The sequence below is a fragment of the Mauremys mutica genome, chromosome 6, assembly GCF_020497125.1.
Source record: "Mauremys mutica isolate MM-2020 ecotype Southern chromosome 6, ASM2049712v1, whole genome shotgun sequence".
NCBI lineage: Eukaryota > Metazoa > Chordata > Testudines > Geoemydidae > Mauremys > Mauremys mutica.
The window spans coordinates 133108287-133108763 of NC_059077.1; the positions used below are offsets into that span (position 1 = coordinate 133108287).

General features: G+C 42.6%; 1 non-coding gene across 1 annotated transcript; it reads right to left on the reverse strand.

Moving 5' to 3' along the window:
* Nucleotides 1-204: 204 nt before the first annotated feature.
* On the reverse strand, nt 205-276 carry TRNAC-GCA. Its single transcript has one exon. It is a non-coding gene; the product is annotated as a tRNA-Cys (tRNA).
* Between the last annotated feature and the right edge of the window lie 201 nt (nt 277-477).

Consider the following 477-nt stretch of genomic DNA (forward strand, 5'->3'; position numbering starts at 1 on the left):
AACATAAGCTAGACACTTAGAGGATTGGAACTGATTTCAGCTGATGGGCAGGTTTGCTAGGTTTTTAGGCATTTGGACAGTGAAATGTTGAGTGTTTACATTCATTTCAAGCATCCCTGTATAGTGGAGCTCCTGAACATAATGGAGAATGGAAATGAAAATGTTTTCCTTTTTTATAAAAAATAAAAGAATGAGAGGCTTATTAGAGGACACTTGGATTTGAAGCAAGGACCACTTGATCTGCAGTCAAACACTCTACCACTGAGCTATACCCCCATGAGAGCAGATACTTTCCCCATTGTAGCTGAAGCACATCAGTGATTCCAATAGCAGGGGCAGGTTCTCTCTGGGGCACAGAGATTTTTTGGGGAGTTGGTGGCTCCTTTCTTTCCTCACCCTGGAGTAAACTCAGCCTTTTTATGGACTAACAACAGCAGCTTGAAGAAAGAGGAGAGTGAATATCTCACCCTCAGGGCT